The sequence below is a fragment of the Chelonia mydas genome, chromosome 7 (genome assembly GCF_015237465.2).
Source record: "Chelonia mydas isolate rCheMyd1 chromosome 7, rCheMyd1.pri.v2, whole genome shotgun sequence".
Lineage (NCBI taxonomy): Eukaryota > Metazoa > Chordata > Testudines > Cheloniidae > Chelonia > Chelonia mydas.
In genome coordinates this window covers 116,333,586-116,340,130 of record NC_057853.1, presented here as the reverse complement: position 1 = coordinate 116,340,130, position 6,545 = coordinate 116,333,586, and positions in this window count along the sequence as shown.

The following is a 6,545-nucleotide window of genomic DNA, read 5'->3' as shown; positions in this document are numbered from 1 at the left end:
TGCACAATCCAAGGAGCAGCTTACTTGCCAGAGGCTGTGCGTGAACAGCCCAGGAGTGGGGGTTCTCACAGCAGAGCAAGGTAAGGCTGGCTCCCAGAATCAAGGATTGGAGTGACCTAGCAGATCACCGGTCCATATAACACCAGAGGGGAACGTCATACTAACTATCAATTATTTTACTATTATTATTTTATTATATGTATTATGTGTATAGTGCTGAAAGGACCAGGTTCTCAGTGATGGTAAATGTACATAGCTCCAATGAAGCCACCAGAGCTACGATGATTTACATATGATGAAGTTTGATAAAGTGCAGGTTAATTTGGTCAGTTACCCCAATAGGCTTCACCTTGGGGAGATCCAGGGCTTGAACTAATGATGAAGCCCAGCTGGGCAGGGATAGGCTGAGCTTGTACAAAGCCAGCAAGCTGAGAACAGAAAAAGGTTGAATTTAAAAGAGGAAGGGCATCAAATTTGGATTAATGAAAAAAGAGGAAGATTTTTTTGAATTGGGCCCTAGAGTTGAGGATTACAACATACTTCAAGGCCTGGATAGGACTACGGAAGCAGTTTTGTTTGGAGTCCTAACTGGTCATTGTGGCTTAACCAAATATCTTTTTTGAATAAATAGACACAAAGATGAACTTTGTGCACTCTGTGAGGTGGAAGAAACAATTCATCACCTTTTATGGGCATGTAAGGGCTTTGATAAAGAAAGAGAAAAGCTTTTTGAGGCATTCAAACGACTTAAGCTAAAAAAGAAATTGCATTATTAGCTAGTAAAAACATCAGGGAAATGGAATGTTATTTAAATGGTGCTGTTACATTACCTGAAAGTCACAGGGAAGAGTGTGAGGATATAAACCACTAAGTATTGAGGAACTATAGCTGGTGGCAGTGATAGACTATTATCAAGTCTGCTTTGCCAGAAAAAGGAGAAAAGAGGGCTGCAGGAGAAGTAATCTGCAGTCTCTCCCTGGGAGAAGGAAGGTGTGTTTGGGGCTATGAATTAAGTCATCTGCAATTACTCCCTAGGAGGATGGAGTCTGGACAGGAAAATCCAGAAGGGCCGGGGGGGAGCGGGGAGAACAGGGGATAAAGCAGGAAGGTAAGGAGTCCAGGGAAATAGCCACAGGATCTGGGAGCAAGCAAATCATAGTTGCTGGATATAGGGTACCTGGACTGGAACCTGGGGTAGTGGGTGGGCCCAGGTTTCCCTACCAGCTGCCGGGAAAATGGCGTGGGACATGGCCTTGGACTGGAAAAGCATGAGGAAAATCAATCAAGTGGGAATTTCATACCCCAGAAGGGGAAGACAACATAGTGAGCTGACCAGAGGGCTGAGTCATGGTGAGTTCTGGGAGGGGGGTGTTCAGTGTGAGCAACCATTGCGGGTGGGGGGCAACAGACCTGAGTGGAGCTAATCCTCAAAGGGAGCCAACAGAAGGTGCCCAGTGGTGAGTATACCCTGTGATAAGAAGTCTTGCCCCATCTGGCTCTTACACTTTAAATAAAGGCTAGAGAAGTGGGGGACAGCAAGTGAGCGGCTCTGGGGATAGGGTTGCCAGGTGTCCGGTTTTTGACCGGACCACCCAGTCAAAAAAGGACCCTGGTGGTTCCAGTCAGCATTGCTGACCAGGCCATTAAAAGTTTGGTCGGTGGCACAGCAGGGCTAAGGCAGGCTTCCTGTCTGCTGTGGCTCCATGTGGCTCCCGGAAGCAGCGGCATGTCCCCCCTCTAGCTCCTACACTTAGGGGCAACCTGGGGATCTGCATGCTCCCCCACCCCAAGCGCCAGCCCTGCAGCTCCCATTGGCCAGGAACTGCAGCCAATGAGAGCTGCGGGGGCAGGGCCAGCAGTCAGGGCAGTGCACAGCACCACCTGGACATGACTTGGTGTAGTAGCTGAAGGGGGGACATGCCACTGCTTCTGGGAGCTGCTTGAGGTAAGCACTGCCCAGAGACCGTCACCCTTGACTGCCTCCCGCCCACCAAATCCTTTGGTCCCAGCCCGGAGCACCCTCCTGCACCCCAAATCCCTCATCCCTCATCCCTCAGCCCCACACCAGAGCCTGCACCCCCCAGCCGGAGCCCTCACTCCCTGCACTCCAACCCCCTTTCCCAGCCTGGAGCCCCCCCACACCCTGGACCCCTCATTTCTGGCCCCATCCCAGAACCTGCACCCCCAGCCCAGAGCCCGTATCCCTCCCATACCCCAACTCCCTGCCTCAGCCTGGAGCCCCCTCCGATGCTCTGAACCCCTCAGCCCCACCCCCCAGCCTGGAGCCCCTCCTGCACCCCAAACCCCTCCTCCCTGGCCCCACCCCAGAGCCTGCACCCCAGCCGGAGCCCTCACACTCCCCCAACCCCCTGAGCCAGACAGGTGAAAATAAGCGAATAAGTGAGGGCGGGGACAGCAAGTGACAGAGGAAGGGGGGATGGAGTGAGCAGGGGGCAGGGCCCCGGAGGAGGGGCAGGGCAAGGGTGTTTGGTTTTGTGCGAGTAGAAAGTTCACAAAGCTGCCCTGGGGAAAGAAGGATTTACAAATTCATGAGTTTGCTTTGATGACTCTCCAGACATCTTGCTGGTGGTGTTGCACTGGTATGTGTTGTGGGGAAGGTTATTCTAATGGATGTCCTTATATTTTATGGACCTGCTGAACTGCATCTCACTCAGTCTGTCAGATCCCACAGTCTGATCTCTTTAGGGCACTTTGAAGCTTGGATCGGTCCTCCTTGCCTCAAAAATCCACCTAAAATGATAAAATTTCACCATGCTGGCAAAGAAAACGCGGGTCCTTAGTCTAGTATCCAGTATTCACATCACAAAACACAGTCATTTTTACGTGCCTCCTTTTCCTAGCAGACTCAGAGAACTCAGGGAGTCCTCCTTTCATTCTGCAAGCTGGTCCCTACAAGGCAAAATTGGGACTCACAAGTAGGCAGCAAACTGCACTGGATGAAATATTGGCTCAAGAGGCAGAAGACATAAGTTTTATTCCTAGCTAACTACCTGTTGAGTGATTGCGGGCAACGCACTTGATGTCTTTGTGCCTTTGTTTTCCCTCCCACGCTTTGTCTATTTAGACTCTGAGCTATTCCAGGCAGAAACTCTCTCTTACTATAAGTTTGTACAGTGCAAAGGACATTGGGGTCTCGCTCCATGTTTGAGCCCATAGGCACTGTCATAGTACAAATAATTAATAATAAAATATTCACAGAGAGAGCTGGTGACCCTTTTGGACCCAAACTTTTTTGGGGGTGAAAAATGCAAACCCAACGACACTGAAATGTTTTGTGAATTCATGTAGATTTCACCACATTGTTTCACTCTGAAGAAAATTGAAATATTTCATTTTGATATTTTGGAAGTGAAAGATTTTGAATTTTTTATTTGAAATCAGGCATTTGGGAATTTCCTTTCATTTTATTTTTTAAAAAAACATTAAAAAATGAAACAATTTTGTGGCAAATCATGTTTTTTTCAACCTGAAATTATTACTAAAATTATTATTTAAGTCACTGCCATGTTCAAAAATTTGATTTTTGGTTTGACTCAAATAATTTTTTTTTTAATTGCCGGTGACTGAAAAATCTGTTGTTCACTCAGCTCTTTTCACAAATATGTTAGACAAGGACATGAGGGATATATGTACCCAGACATCTTTTACCACCCTCTCGCATCTGATTCTGTGGTGATAAAATGTCTGAGTGAAAACTAAGTCCTATCTTGTAGCATTTCCTTATTGTTTTCTGGGATTCAAAGTATCTGAGGCAGTGAAATCTTAAGTCATGAAGCAACGACATACCTATTCCTCATGAAATACTCCTGTCTAGAAGAGCTGAATGCAGAAGGGGGGACAATGTAGAATAATGACCTAATCATGGTTCTTTTTCTTGGTATGTACTGTCATAACACTAATTCTGATGAACCACTCTGTTATTCATGTAGTAGTCACAAGTACTTCTATAGAATTTCAGCTTGGATTCAATGTTAATTAACTAGGTCATTAACTTAAAGTGTAACTGCATGAAGATAATAGAATAGGTTATGACCCAGAAGGGGGAAGAAAAGACATCTCAGTTGCTGTGAAGGTATAAAAAAGCATTAAATGACCTCCTTTCAGCTCTTTCTTCTCAAGCACTGTCAAGTTTCAGAACCTGGGGCATTAGTATATCTGTTAAAAATTCCATTTAACAGCCTGATATACATGGTTTGATTCTTATTTCAACTCCTCCCTCATACGTAATGGGTATCAATTGCAGGTATTCATTTCATTACACTGCCAAAGTGTAAAGGGGCCTTAGTTTAATTCAGAATCAGATCCATAATTCTTTCTGAATTTTCAAAGTATGGACCAACTTGGATTTTTGTTAAAAAGCACCAGCTCCTCCAACTAACAGTTGCAGGTGTGAGAAGAAAAGTGTTGTCCACTGGTTGGAACATGAAGCTAAGGACCGTTGGATTCTAGTCCCAGTTATGGTCCTTAACTTCTCTGTTTATCAGGTCATCAAACTATATTTTAATCATCGAAGATGAGTGAATAATTCACGAAATAGGCCACATTTCCCCCTAGTGTAAATGTGCCAGTGCATCCGTTTGCACCAGCAAATAATTTGGCCCACTAAAATTAGCCTCTTCTTTGTGTGTAGATCACAATTTACTCCCTGAATTTTGTTACAGGTTTTCTGCTGTGTGGATCCATTGTGAACAGTTTACAGCACCAGATCCTCCATAGTCACAATTTGAGCTGGGTTGGTTTAATATTTATAAACTGGAGGAAGGCTGGAACGAACAACTGTGGATTTGACTTTCTCAGAGGGAGGAAGCATTCGGTGGGAGGTAAAGGATAAAAAGGATTAGGGAATTTTAGCAGGTTTTAAAGATTTTCCTTTTTGGGCCTGTAAAGGGGCGAGCCGCGGCTCGACACTCTCCGGGGCGGCGGGGAGCCGCACCGACTCCCTACACACAGTTGAGGTTTGGGGAATTAGTTCGGCCGCGGGAGTCTCCCTCGGCAGCCCTTGCGGTAACTGAAATAAGCACCGTAAGCCCGAGCCCCAGGGCGGGGTGGGGCAACAGCGAATCAGGCGCTCAGGCCCTCAGGCAGGGGTGAGTAGCAGCAGTGCCCTGGGAGAGAGGGAGACACGAGTCGGGTGGCAGGGGGGACGCAGGCCCACCCACTCCACTGCGTCCCAGCCCGGGGCCCTAGCAGTGGCAGAAGACCGCAACACACTGACACAGGCACTGGCCGTGTTACAGCCAGACTCGGGTCGGCAGTCCCCGAGCTACTTCCTAACTCCCCCTCGGGTAGTACCTGGGTCCCGGTGGTGTCCTCCGGGGGGTCCAGCACCACGGGTTCCTCCGGGTAGCTGGCACGGGACAGGCCCGGCAACTCCTCCGGGTAGCTGGCGTGGGGCAGGTCAGGCCAGTCCTTGGGTGCAACTAGGGCCACAGGGGCTTCTCAGTCGCAGGCTAGGCCGGAGGCGTCTGGCCTCCCCGGCGGCCGTCTCTCCAGTGAGTTCGGAGCTCGAGCCTTTGTACTTCTGGGGCCCCGCTTGACCCTCTGAGGGGCGGGCTCAGAGTTCCCTCGCTCCGCCCACTCTGGCATCTGGAAGGGCTCGTCCCTCTCTGGGGCGGCGGGGAGCCACACCGCCTCACTACAGGGCCATATGGGCCCATGCAAAAGACATCACAACTAAAGAATTTAGGCTCCTGTAGGATTCATAGACTGAGTACAGGGTTTAAATTTTTCTCTTGACACATCTACACACAAAATAACCACATGTGTGTGCTTTGTCCTAGCTGAGAAGGGTACAATCCAATCCTTGTCTTGTTCATGTAAATGTCTTTTTGCCTGGCTTATGGTGAGAGGTTTGGGGAACCCCATGCTCCTGCGACATCAGTGTCCCATCCCATATAAAATGTGCCATGTGCATTTACTGGTCTGTAATCACTGGTGTCATTGATACAAAGTTAAAGCATCTGATCCTGTCTGTGAAGGGTGCAATCAGATATTTGTCTGGCTTGCTTACCAGCCTGTGTGTCAGGGCTCTAGAAAGGGGTTGGAGAATTCCATTGCTAGGCTGTGTCAAGCTTTTCCCCATCCCATATAAAATTTGGGACATGGTGAAGCATAAGCATAGGACGCAGTGTAGGCATCACAAAGGGTCCTCCTAGGTCATCAAATCCAGTCCCCTGCTAACCCAGGCAACCCATCACATAATCCCATTCAGAAATTTACCAAGCTCCTCGTTGAAACTTGTTAGATTGTTTGTCCGCACTGCTCCGACTGGAGGTTGTTCGAGAACCTCTCTCCTCTAATGGTTAGAAGCCTTTCTTCTAATTGCCAGCCAAAGTTTATTCATGGCCAGTTGACACCCATTTGTCCTTGTTCCAACACTGTCCTTTTGCTTTGTTAGCTCTTCTCCCTGGAGTTTACCCCCCCACACCCTTCGTGTCCTTACAGAAAGCAATCAGATCACCATTTTGCTAGGCTAAACAACCCACATTCTTTTACCTCCTCATAGAAGACAGGCTCTCTGTTCC